This window comes from Ischnura elegans, chromosome X, assembly GCF_921293095.1.
Source record: "Ischnura elegans chromosome X, ioIscEleg1.1, whole genome shotgun sequence".
Lineage (NCBI taxonomy): Eukaryota > Metazoa > Arthropoda > Insecta > Odonata > Coenagrionidae > Ischnura > Ischnura elegans.
This window is the reverse complement of record NC_060259.1, coordinates 68,166,663-68,180,454: the sequence shown is the minus strand read 5'-3', so window position 1 is coordinate 68,180,454 and position 13,792 is coordinate 68,166,663. Positions and strand designations below refer to the sequence as shown.

Here is a 13,792-nt window from a genome sequence, read left to right as displayed (position 1 = left end):
TCACAATTCGTTTGTCAACTTTCATAATGAACAGGTGAACAACAGAGAATCAAAATGCAAGATAGTTTGAATTCGAATTGTTTTTAAATGTAAAATGAATTGTTTTGAAATGTTTTATATCGGCAAAGAAATTTGTCCTGGAATTCCGCCACGACTTTAAAAAGGAATGAAGCATTATTGGAAGAATGCTTTCTAAGATAGTTAAAGTTGAACTTCTTTTTTAAACTGTATTCTGTGATTGACATGATGGTACTTATGTTTCCTCAAGCTGTCATTCATTAACTTTATTATGATGGTTACTCTTTTCATTATAAAATTTTAATGCTTTATTACAGGATAACGCCTAAATTTAAGTAACAATTTTCGAATATAGTGCCGCAAGGAAATATTTAATGCTAGAAGAAGCTCGCATAAGTGCGAAAATGTCATCCTTAAACCGAACTCCATCCAACCCAAGGTTCTTAGAGTACAGTACAGTCTAAGAACCTTGCATCCAACCTAGGTAATGAGCAGCAACAAGCCAAATATTTTGCTGCAGCATGATGAGACAGAGGTTAGATAGGGGGTTACGGTTACAGTACACAAATATATACATATGTGTACTGCATGTGGGTGTTGCCACTGGAGTGGGTGAAAGAGAAAAATTGATTATTTCTTTTAGCTAGTATGCCAATAATGTGGCATTATAAGAAATATATATAAAATACTGAGGAGTACAACCTTTGTTGATGGTTCTCATATCTTTGCATGCCTCGCATAGAATATTACAACCTTGTATAGTGTAACCAGACCTTTAGGAATAAGCTGAATTATGCCTAGGCCACTTATGCTTTTCAGAGAGTATGGGGGTTCAGGGCGAACCCTTCAGGGATAAAATGCACCGCGGTCGGGAACCAAGCCCATAGGTTGTATGCCCGATCAACTGGGGAGGGGCTGGAGAGGAAGGGAAAAGGAAAGAGGCGCCGCCATGATAGGAGCCCGATGACGCCTCTGGGAAAGGATAGGAGCGGAAGGAACAGGACGGGTAAAACACCTCAACGCGAAGTGAAGAGGGCCCTATTATAGGCTAAACCAGGCAAAGTCATTAATATTCTAACGATCTTGGAGGATCATTCTATGAGGAAGAATGATCCAATGATCAGATTGTTAGATCACTTATGCTTATCACTGAAAACCGGGACATCTGCAATCTTTGACTGCACGTGGAATAATAATTTAATCCAATTGAAAATGAATGATAAAATGGCCATAATAAAGTAACTTCTCCCTTTGAGCTCAAATATTTACGTACACAAACAAAATATTTATGGTGCGCAGCCAAAGACAACAAAATAAGTAAGGGAAACAAAATTTTCTTGAAGCAGAAGTGGCACCAAAAACTTCATTCCAAAGTAAAACTTTCTGCTTTCTTGGCAAATGATGTGGATGAATGTTTTGTGGGATTCCCACCCAGGTCCTGAGGACGATGGCTGGTTTAGCCATGGAAACGTCGCCTCCTATCGGAACAGCTCACTTGGTGGGAATCACACGTTCATCTACGTTGTTCCAGAACTTAAGGAAGTGGAAGTAATTTCCATTATTAAAATATTTGTTATTATTTCTTAAAGCACCTATTTCCTGTCAGTCTCTTTATTTTTATCTGGCTACATGCTGTTAGTACACTTGTTTTATTTTCAACTATGATGGTATATTTCCTTTAGGAGCCCTCCGAGAAATTGAGATATGAGGGTATGAATCTTTTTGATTTTGAAATTAGTTTTGTGACACCAAATTTCGTCAGATCCAAGGTGAAAATTCAAATGTTCTATCTTTCAGCCTGACAATGGTTTTGATCTGTATGCTTTTCCAACATACTTTTGCATGCATTCTCACTTTTCTCATATTTGTAGCATATTTATTTCAGATATCCTCCTCACGCTCATACAGTATTCCCGCTTCACCCTTTCCTCATACTCTTAGCACACTTATGTAACACTTTTTGCACACTTTTCTCACATTCTTTTCACGCTATTCGCACTTTCCATTAGTCCCAATTCACGCTTTCCTCACACTTTCGGGACACTACGCACACTTTTTTCACTCTTTCCTCACTCTCTTTGCGCACTTTTCTCACGCTTTTTGCATGCCCCTCTCACACTTTTTGCACGCTTTCCTCACATTCTTTTCACACTTTTAGGGCATTATGCTCACTTTTTTCACACTTTCTGCACTCTTTTCTCACACTTTTTGAACATTTCAGTAGTCCCAATTCACTCTTTCCTCACACTTGTTGCACTTTTTTGGGGTACTAAGCACACTTCATGCATGCTTTTTTCACATTTCTCTGAACATATTTTGAACACTTTCTGCACGGTTTTGTGCACACTTCATTTTCACCAGGGAAACGTTTAGGAGACTTCCATGCATATAAGTTATGTCACATAATTTTGATGGCTTCAAATTCATTAAACCATGATGTTATCCTTTGTTGCCATGATGTCCTTTTTCAATTCAGACTGCTTAATTGTCATGTTTGTTTCCATTATTTGAATATTTTTATATGATTCTTATGCATAATTCCTGAACAAAACTGATGAATGGTCATAGCAAAAAAAATAAAATGTGTTGTTAGCCCCAAGATATAAAAAAATGTATAATCTGATCTGTGCAGGAAACCATTCAGAAAAATGTACAGAATCTTGTACATTCTAATGTACCGTGTAACCAAGCCTTAAGGAGAGTTTACTGATTACGTGGAAAAAATACTATAAATCATTTAGGCAAATAAGTTCTTTATTCTTAACTATTTATTAAACATTTATGTTTTAATTCCAGGGAATAAACGTTTCTCAGGTTTCCATGCAGGAAAGAAAATCCAAGGCAAGACATATTTTGGGTTCTGTCTCGCCACCCACCCAAGGCTATCTATTCTGAGTAGCCTTGATAATTGGTGACGAGACAGAACTCGAAACGTTAGTTGCCGTAATTTTTTTACCTGCATGGAAACCCAAGAAAATTTTATTCATTCTATTCATTAGGAAGGTTTTAAATCATACTCCTCATTTCAGGTTTTCTTTCTCCATTTCTTTGAAATGATCGCTATTCGAAGTTCAAGTTTAATAGAGACCAACGATATGCTGAATGGCTGTATTTGTTACATGAGGGTATGACTTTCTTAAAGCTCCTATGCTCCTAAAAGAAATAATATCACAAGATTTATTTCTATTCCAGTGAAAAAAATACACAATAACTGTGAGTTCTATTTAAAGGGAAATATAGGTGTCATAAGCTAATGTCAAAAATAACCAAAATATCACAAACTTTAATGCTTAAGATAAAAATAAAGACTTAATTCAGATAAATTACGAATCCCTCTAGCACAGTTTTTAATTGAATGAAGTTATGCAAATGTAATGAAGAAGGATCTATTCATTAGCATTTGTAGATACTCATGCTTGACGTGAATTAAGATCATCAATTAACACTTTTGTAGAGGATGCATTCTACTTACAGCATCATGTAAAGCAATCAAGGATAAATTCTTTTTCCCCTTCTTTCCATAGCAACTTTGCTGTCTGCAGAGATCATTTGTGAATAGCTTTCTTAACCTTTAATCTGCGTGAACGTTTTTATATGTTTTGTACGCTGACTGCAGAAAAATGCTTTAAAATGTTTGACCATTGCTCGACTACCTTCTTTAGCTGATTTGTGAATGAAAAACTTTGCTGTTTCTACAATTTGTAGGGATCGTAGGTATCTACAAATGCTAATGAATAGATCCTTCTTCATTACATTTGCATAACTTCATTCAATTAAAAACTGTGCTAGAGGGATTCGTAATTTGTCTGAATTAAGTCTTCATTTTTATCTTAAGCATTAAAGTTTGTGATATTTTGGTTATTTTTGACATTAGCTTATGACACCTATATTTCCCTTTAAATAGAACTCACAGTTATTGTGTATTTTTTTAAATGGAATAGAAATAATACAATACCTTCTTTAGTTTCCCAAAATTTTTATTGCTATACCCGGGTAGAGCCCAAGTGCACTTTTCCTCACTGTAGGGGTCACTAATGCAGCTTAACTCTCCCTGATCATCCCAGAAAAACAAAACGTTCCCACAGTCTAAGGGTTAAAAATTCCTTGCCAGCTGCACTTCTGAGACACCACCAAGTAAAGAAAGCTCCTAACACATGTTAGAATAAGAAGGTTAAATCATGTATTATTAAAAAGACAAACTCAAACAATTTTATAGTGAACTGTAACAAAATATAATTGCTTTCTCATTACCTGCACATTTCTTGCTGATTCCTCCCTCAGTTTGTCTCACAATGCCCTCACCAACATTTCACCATCAAGTGGCAACCTTTTGACTTCCATAACAATGATGCCTGCTCATCGTCTTTTGGCTCCCTGTCCCTTGTCCGAGTGACAACCGGGAACTCTTGGTAGAATATAAATTGGAACACCTTGTCTGTTCTCTCCCTGCTGTAGGAAGTGACATTTTCTTTACCTCACTGGTTGGACCACAGCCAATGAACTGGTAGAGGACTGTGTGCTGTTAGTTTTCTGCCTGTTTAATAGGCTCTTCGTTCCCTGATCATTGTCCGAATAACAACAATCAAGCGATGGTTGATAGAATGTAAATTGGAACACCTTGTCTGTATCATGTCTGTGAGATGGTGTCTTGCCTGTTCTCTCCCTAGAAGTAATACTTTGTTCCTTACCTGTTGGCTGTTGCCAATTTGGTAGTAGACAGCTGTTTCCTGGTTTTATTATGTTGCCTCTTTGCTAGCTGTTAGTGTACAGTCACTTTCAAAAGTCGGTCCCCACGGCCAGTGCGAGCAACTGTGATAAACGCTGGGTTCAAACTTCGGGTATTGCCTATGCCTTCTATGCCTTGAAAGGGCCAGTTTGACTTACTCTCACCATCCGGGAAAGACCTACCGAGGCATTCTTTGCTATTCCTAAATTTTTCGCGACCTCCCCGACTCCTGGTGCCACAACACAAGGTGAAGCATAAAAAGAACTGCTATTTCACTTGTAAACATTACAAAATGACTGGAAATCATTCGCCGCCAACATGGGTGAATGCAAGCATGAATGGTAACCATGAAGCAAACAACAATATTAACATTGGCGTATATAATTACGTATTTTTCACAAGATAATGTGGAGGAAAAAAAATGAGCATTACGCCGGAAATGCTCCGAAATTTTTATGTGTACTATATGCGCTGTATAAGTTTACCACATGGCCCAAATGTTCCTCTCTCTTCCTTGCGCGATGAGTTACTCGCCAGAAAAATCCTTTAATTCTTTTCCGAGTTCTTGGATGGTGTAATTGTGTGGCTGTGGGGGAGGGAGGGCTCACGCAGCCTTCCTACCTCTGAAATCGTGCTTGTGGGTCTTAGCGAGGGTTAAAGCAGTCAAGTTGCACCATTTGCACAACCCAATCAAGTCAAATCAGTGGACAAGGAAAGCGTAAGCAATACGCGAAGGTCGACTTCGGAGAATAACGGAGACGGCTGCGCCGGGTATGTGGGCCGACTTTTGAAAGTGACTGTACATCCTGTTTACAGCCTGTTCTCAAGGCGTTGGATGATGGTGCTCTGGCTGAGGGTTGTCTGCTCAATTATTTCTTTGGTCTACTCTAGCTTGCCATTCTTTGCCTGTTAGCCATAAATATGCAAAATTGAAACTATGTACTTACCACTATCTGTTTGACCATCAAACACTGGACCATTTAGTACTTATTGATCCATTAGTCAAAATTTTTCAACCGCAACAACAATATAAATTGTTGCATCAATAAAATATGCAATTCTTCAAGACAGATTGACACTAAAACTTGTAAAAAATCTTCTGCTTATATGCCGCTTCTATACATTCAAGCCACCATAGGTAATGCTTAAACTCTCCGGATTTCAGGATGTTACGTTTTCTCTCTGTCATTCAACGTACATAATTTGCAGTGTTGAAACTTATTAAATGAGCAAAGCAAATAGCCATGTGGAACTGCATTCAAAACTGGTCCACCTTATGAACAATTTTATTCATTATAACTAGAGCATGAATAAGGATTGAGTGAATGTTGTCTGTTCATTGCCCATTAGTAGACATGGGCGACCAACCAGCCCTTACCTGTTGAAATTCTATTCACTGTTGTCCATTCATTCCTTTTTTAGTGAAGTGCACAACCAACCTGTCACTGCCTGTTGAGAATCTATTCACTGTTTCGTGAACGCAATCAACTGAAGTAAGGTATGCTTAAAATCTCAATTTCATGAATTCCAGCTTATAAAGTAATAATTTATGTAAGCATAGAATTCAAAGCTGACATCTCATATGAAGAATCATAAGAGGAACTTTTATTTTGATTTTCCACATCTATCGTCTTTCTAACTATCTGGAATACTAATTGAAAAGCAAGTTTTGCAGTGATTAACAGGACAACCACTACACCAACAAATATTTCACATGTCTTTATCAAAAAATGACTTCTTTGAAAGTATATAATCCTGGTTCTGCACTATGCCAACATTATACCAGTGTGTCTAAACAGAAATATGCCATTGATTTTTATACATGAACACATTGATTTCACTTCACACATTCAAAACTGCAAAAAACACTGTACTCTGACATTGTTAGCAGGTTCTTATCAGTGATGCAACACACGTACGCATTATAAATATTAAATACAAATATTAATAATCCCTCAAAGACTGAACACACAAGATAAATTAGGTATTAAATGAAGACAGTAAAGAACAAATATCACATCAAGACTTTCACTATCACTGAATGGACGCACAACTGACTTAACTCAACACTGTCAGGATTTAGCACAGATTAAATAATACTCATATTAATGTATAAATGTTTTCTCCACAGCCAAAAACATATCCAAAATTCAGTCGACCACGTGGACATAAACATGAAGGATAGCAGGCATTGGCTCATCATTGCTCCCTGAGTCCCAAATCTCTGGTCACTTTGATTGAGCTTCTTAAGAATTCTTAGGAATTGCTAATTTCCCGATTGCGATGTGGTTTGTGTATTATGGATGTATTTGTACTGAACGCTCCAGTTCATTTCAATTTGAAGGGCCCTCTTGTTGATTCTTGTTGCATTTCAGGGTGACGATTCCTCGGATTCTGACGTGGAAGAAAATTACAAAGATGTTAGCAAATCTCAGTTAATACTGAAAGTGGAAATACGGGCCGAGGAAATTCGCCAATTAAGGGCAGAAGTGGCAAGATTGAAGTCATTGAAAGTACTTAATGAAGGTGAGAAGCAGGCTATAGCAATACACAAATGGCATTACATTTATTTCTCAGCAAGCTTAAGTTTTGAACAATTTTATCGGCATTTAATGTTGGGTGAGAATATTCTAATTACCCACATAACAAATAATGCCTCCTGTGATATCTGTAACTTTTTCTGTTACTATCTAGTTAGTACATCTCAGAATAGGGTAGTTTCCTTCATCAAAGAAAACGAAAAGCATTGATTGCGATTCGTTACCTACCATTAGTGTATTCATAATATACAAATTATTTGGTTTTAGAAATACCGGTTTAGATGAATGGCAAGGGTCAATTTTATCCTCATTTGAAAAAGGCCAGATTGGCACCCATGCGATACCACTCCACGTGACGTCACAGGGACCTAGTTTCTATATATGAGCAGATAGAAGTTTTACATCGTCTGAGGTTACCAATGCATGCATGAGGCACAGAGCTCAGGGAAACATGTCTTAATAATCACCTATTACAACTGGCTAAAGTCGGAAAGTTATCTTCATTTGATAAGGTATTAATAATCCTTATTTAAGCCAAGCGCTACCAGCTAGCATGGTACTCTGCTACCTGCTAGCATTATGTGTCGTATCAGCGCTCAGAGCCTCGCCCTAAGGTCACCTCACTTGCAGCAGCGGGAGCCAGAACGATATCACACGGAGTTTTCCCAGCATTCATACTTGGCCGTTGCGTTTTGGCACGCATGAAAATTTTCACTTTTCATTTAATCACGAAAAATAGATATCGTCATTTAAAAATCTTAAAGCATGAAATACGTACTCCAGGAGTAATAATCTTTTGATTTAAGCAATAAAAAATAATAGGAAACCACCCTATTAGTCGATTGTAATTAATTTTTTATCACTATAGATCTGGGGAAAATGCTTGAAGTCAGAAAAAATGTACTTAAAAATATGGACAGAATGGGAAAGAAAACTGGTATTCAACTTGGCTCAGAAAGATATCCATCTGAAACTTCAGAATTAAATAAGGAAAACCCTCCAGTAAAAAACCGTCCAGACCAAGTGCCTCAGCTCCTTTGCTGCCTGCAGGCATTGTAAATGAAATGGTATGTAAGTAGTGCTGCCTTAAATATTTATAAACTTGTCTTAAGGCCGTTTTACACAGGGCACATAATTGCTCATGCTGGAACTGCATTAATTTCTCAATATGGCATGAAATTGCGAGAATGCAAACTTGGAATTAGAACAGGGGCTATTTTGCCATCTCACATCTATGTTGTTGCATGCTTTCTTGCAATTCGACTGCACCTTCGTACATAAGTCATATTGTGCAATTACATTCGAATTGTAACGTGGTGATTTGCTAATTATACTGATTATACTTAACGCAAGAATTTTTTAAATCCAGTTATATTAGAGGTATATTTGTCTTCGAAAGTCTCTAATCTTATAATTTCTTTACAGAATAATGCTGTAGGACAACCTAGGGCAGGTATTACTGCTCTTTTGCTGCCTGAAGGCAGTGTTAATTAAGTGTGGTATGTGCATATTCTAGTGCCACCTTGTGATTATACAACTAGTCTTAGTTTTATTTGATTTATTTTAATGCATGTGGGTAATAGGAAAGTGATTTTGTTTATTTTACTGATTATACTTAATGTAAGAAATTTTTTATTCCAGTCACTGAAGAGTTATATTTGTCTTTGAAAGTCTCTAATACATATTTGCCTTTCTTTATAGAATGAAGCTGCAGAAGGAAAACGTAGGGCAAACACCGCTGCTCCTTCGCTGCCCAAAGGAAGTGTTAATGAAGTGGTATGTACATATTCTGGTACATCCTTGCAGATTTTATGACTAGTTTTAGTTTTACTTTGTGACATTTGTAACAGCAGTAGCGATGTATGCTAATTCATTTTAATGCATGTGGGAGACTGGAAAATGATTTTTTAACTATACTAAACACAAGACAGTTTTTTATTCCCGTCATTGGAGAGGCACATTTGTCTTTGAAAGACATTAACCATTGGCTTTCCTTCTAGAATAAAGCTGTCAAAGGACAACCAAGGGAAGTTACCACAGCTCCATTGCTGCCCGAAGGCAATGTTACTGAAGTGGTATGTATCTTCTTCTTCTGAAGTGGTACTAGTATGTACCTTCTTGCAGATTTTCACTCATTTTTGCCTCAGGTGTAGATTGCTGTTGTTCCTTAATGGTTGATGTTGTTTCATACATAATCTCATTTACCCTTTTTAATTGCTTGAATTTATAGAGTGAAATTTGTGTCTTTGGTGGCATTGAATATTCAAGAGAGAGGGTTGCTAAACGCAACCATAATATCGCCAGGCAGCTAGCCACAGATTTGGCTGTGATGGTTTTCTCCATGGAGGAGCTAGGGACAATAATAATAAATTTTATTAGTCCTGAGACTGGTATGTCACAAGTATAGGACAAGTCAAATATAAATCTTAAATCATTTGTTACAATACACATACATATATCATAACATAGTACAATATTATACATCAGAAACCCGTTTAGCATATATGAATTTATCTTACAATAATCAATTTCCTAGGAATTCATTTATATTGTAATGGCATATATCATACAATAATACAATACACATACATATATCACAACATACTACAATATTATACATCAGAAACCCATTTAGCACATATGAATTTATCTTACAATAATCAATTTCCTAGGAATTCATTTATATCGTAATGGCACTCGTTTATCAATAATAAATTTGCTCTTTTTTTATTTTTCCAATTTCTCTATTGATTTTATATTTTCGGGTAGTTTATTGAAGCATTTTAGTGCCATTTTGTATGGGCCCTCAAGGTGTAATTTTGTATGGCTTTGTGTGGTGTGAATATTTGTTTTACACCTTGTGTTGTAACTGTGTATATCGCAGTTCTTACAGAAAATATATGATTGTGTTTTTTTACAAATACAACAAGTTGGAGTATATATGAACATGGCAGTGGTAAGATGCCTTACTTTTTAAAAAGTGGCCTGCAGTGATCCATCCCAGATAGCACAAAGTAAGTGAGTTAACCGTTTCTTATGGTTTTCTTACGGAAAAAATTGATAAGCAGCTTATCGTAAGCTAAGGGATTTATATAAGGCAAGGGTAAGTCGTTAGGGGCGCTTAGGTAAGGAATGCCGTCAAATATCCTCAGGCAATGTAAGTCACTTCTGTTGGAGCGCCAAAGGCGGCTGAACAGCGTACTACACATGCTACGCGGCTCATCTTGACATGAATTTGAAGGCTATTGGGGAAATTTAGCGAGTTTTTATAAGGGCTGAACAACTGATAACAGATTTTCCCGTAAATAGAAAAAAATTAATAACTGCAAGCAACCGGCTATTGAAGATATAAAGCATAGCACAAGTACTCTATCCATGCGGCGGAAAGAAAAAAAAGTAACATCAGGGTGGATCCGAACGTGCGACCCTCGGAGCTGAAGTACTACACGCTAGCCACTGCACCACGGCAGTTTTTGAGAACCGGAGGCGTAGTTACTAATTAAATATCCAATTATGTAAAAAAACTTGTTTGACATGTGCATGAAAAACTGAATTTATTCAAGGTCCATACATTTTAACATTTGTGAATTTTAAATTATGGTTTGATAACCCGATGCCTACAATACGTATATTAGATGTTCCTTCCGGCATTTCTATATTATTCTACGTTGGTATTCTTGTGAAATTGTGTTTTTCTTACGACCTTCGTTAAGCTATATCAGTTCATAAATGTGAATGATTTTCAAATTATGGCGGTATGATGTTATTTCTCCTCATAATATAGAAGCGCCAATAATAAAAACATTGTTTTAATGCATAAAGGCCTTAATTAACACTCTGTAACGATGGGATAATAACAGCATCTACGGAAGTGCTGAAAGTTTGGCATCCATTTTGCCATTACTCTGGATGTTTGTCGCCCTGGCCGTAAGAAAGCCATAACATGCTTACTTGAGAAGCGACTTCCTTATTTCTTCCTTTCACCTTATCTCAATGACTTATAATGTGCTAGCTGGGCATACTCTTGGCACCTGTCATGAACCTTATTGCTCTTTTCTGTAATAGTAGAACATCTCTGGTATGACTGCTATTTCCCCAGAATATTAAACCATATGATATTCTGGATTGAAATAAAGCATAGTATGCCATTTTTAATACATCCACACTAATCTTACTCCTAAGCTGTCTGATAAGGTAGCAGATGGAGGTCAGTTTTCCTATCAGGATACTAATATGATTATTCCATGTTAGTTGACTGTCTATGTGAAGACCCAAAAATTTAACATAATTCACCTGTTTCATTGATTTGATATTTATTCTTACTAGTACACTTTCTGTTTGGGGCTTTTTGGAGGTTGTGTAATTTATCATAACCGTTTTTTCTACATTTATTTTCAGGGCATTATATTCACACCATTTGGTGACGTCATATATTACCTCCTTTTTTAATTCTAGTGAAGCATATTATGAATTACCTGAAACCACAAAGCTTGTGTCATCTGCAAATATTGATGATTGCACATGTTTGGTTTGCTTATTTGCAAGATCATTTATGAATATAATGAAGAGAATAGGGCCAAGAATTGAGCCCTGAGGAACTCCAATATTAATTTCTTTTATGCTAGATTTAGCCTCACCAACTGAAACATACTGCTTCCTATATATGCTAAGTAAGATTTGATCCAGTCTAAGGGAATTCCACGTATACCCAAGGATTCCAATTTTTTATCAATAATGGGTTATCTACCATTTCAAATGCACATGTTAAGTCAAAATGAATTCCAAGGGTATCATAATTCTCGTTAAGAGAGTCCAGGATGTGATTGATCATATTAAAGGTGGCTAAATCAGTGGACATTCCTTTCCAAAAGCCATATTGATGCGGAGACAAGAGCGAATGATTTTCTAAAAAGGATGTTAATCTTTTACAGTATAATGATTTGAATATTTTTGAAAAAGAACTCTGGATTGCAATGGGTCTGCAATTTTCAATCCTATCTTTAATGTCTTTTTTATAGACTGGTAACACTCTGGAGGTTTTTAATACATGCACGACATGCACGCTGAGAGGGACAAAAGCCAATGTGTTCTTGAAGAAATCTTTGGAAGTGAAGCCTGCATTAGATAAGGGTAGAGTGGAAGATATTATTGGTAAGTACATCGTTTTATCTTTAATTTGATAACTTTGATTTAGCTAATATCCTTCTTGTTACCGCAATACATAACTCCATTTTAATTCCAAAGTAATTTAATAGAAATCTATATCCCTACTTGGCCTCATTTTCACTATGATTATTATCCTATAGCGGTCTCTTGTTAACTTTTTATGATCTAAAAATGAAATTTTCTGCAGTCCATCTTGTAAACTCAAGGCACTTCCTCAATACGGATGAAATGAATGTCATTCCAGCAATTATTCATTTAAAAGCATTATAGTAATTCAAGTTTTGATGTGAAATTGCTGCATGATTCTGTGTTGTATTGAATGTTCCTTTGAAATTTGTGTTTTTTTTTGCTTGCAGCTCTTGGAAAATAATTTTCTGCATTGTTTATTGTGCCACATTCACAGCTTTCACCATAAACTCCATGATTATTAAGAGAACTGGTTTATATTGTAATTTAGTGGCAAAAATAAATCATATTCAGTTTATTTGCCCAACCATTTCTTTTGTTCCGTAGTTATTATGTTCACATGTGGATTCATTTTTCTATAAAAAATGGAATCATTTGAATGGACATTTGGCCTTGATAGCACACTTCAGACACTCAAATTAGTATTGTCCTTTTAAGATTTAAGCTTAAGCAAATTTGCCCCTCATTTTGAAAAGACAATCAAATTATAATGTACCCGTCATGTGTTCTTTATTAAATCAATTTTAAAGTATATTGTTTTCTTTCAGGATACGTCAAGAAGTTATTCCCAATGAAAGAAGACAAATTTCAGATGAGGAATGGCTTAAAAAAGAAATGCAATAGCATATCTCATACGTTGAAAAATAAATGTATTAGCAAAGACATATAAATTTATCTACCAGAGACTGCAGCATTTTGTATTTCAATTATTAACAATGGGATATATCATTAATCCACCAATGCTAGGCCTGCGTACTACCTCTAGTAAGCTGAATACACATTTTGTGTACTATTCCAATGCGTGTACTCACTTCCATACAAAATTATATGTGTAGTTCCCAATACTATTTTTAATACTTCCAGTACTACTCCCAATACTTGTACTAGTACTCATGAAAGTAGTATACATGTACTTCCAGTGCTACCACGAATGCTAGACGTAGTATTTGTGAAAAAAGTACATGTGTATTTCCCAATACTAATTTTTTTAATACTTCCAGTACTACTTTTTTATAAGGGAATTTCCCTTCTTTTTTTGTAAATTCTTAGAAATTCCCTCAGGCTCAGTATCAGATATGATTGAAGTATGTTTGGCCATGGCTGCTTTCTTATGGGCACTGTTGCAGTATGAATCTTCTAGTAGCAAAAATTTTAA

The 13,792-nt window shown here is 36.0% G+C and overlaps 1 long non-coding RNA gene across 2 annotated transcripts; it reads left to right on the top strand.

Moving 5' to 3' along the window:
- Positions 1–66: 66 nt before the first annotated feature.
- On the top strand, positions 67–13,320 carry LOC124171615. Of its 2 annotated transcripts, XR_006867873.1 has the most exons (10): positions 67–249; positions 336–3,143; positions 6,167–7,032; positions 7,120–7,270; positions 8,153–8,351; positions 8,710–8,783; positions 8,986–9,060; positions 9,285–9,359; positions 12,303–12,435; positions 13,185–13,320. It is a non-coding gene; the product is annotated as an uncharacterized LOC124171615 (long non-coding RNA). The 2 variants fall into 2 exon arrangements; XR_006867872.1 differs by having other exon boundaries at positions 336–502; positions 6,167–7,270.
- Positions 13,321–13,792: the final 472 nt, after the last annotated feature.